Raw genomic sequence first — 420 nt, 5'->3', positions numbered from 1 at the left:
CTTATCCTAGGGAAGGAATCCGAATTTGAATCTAATTTCTTCCTTAAAAATGCCTAAGATGGAATTTAAATGTTTAAATTGAAACTTAAACCTAAAAAGATAGAATTATGATAAAATCAACTCTTTATCCGCAATTTGACTTGGTCCCTTGTTGGAAATTACGTCTAAGCCTCTTGGAATATGCAAGTTGGCCATACAATTGGCTTGATGGACGTTTAAAATTGATTGTCTTTCTTCCGGATTGACTTTGATGGCTATGCTCTCATCAAATACAGCCCCGGTACAGCCCCGTTACAGCCCTGATACAGCCCCGGGACCGCCCCGGGGCAGCCCCGGTACAGCCCCGGGACAGCCCTGGGACAACCCCGGTACATCCCCAGTACAGCCCCGGAACCGCCCGGGGACAGCCCCGGTACAGCC

Source organism: Morus notabilis, unplaced genomic scaffold, assembly GCF_000414095.1.
Source record: "Morus notabilis unplaced genomic scaffold, ASM41409v2 Scaffold6998, whole genome shotgun sequence".
NCBI classification, from domain to species: Eukaryota; Viridiplantae; Streptophyta; class Magnoliopsida; order Rosales; family Moraceae; genus Morus; species Morus notabilis.
This window is presented reverse-complemented; position numbering follows the sequence as displayed.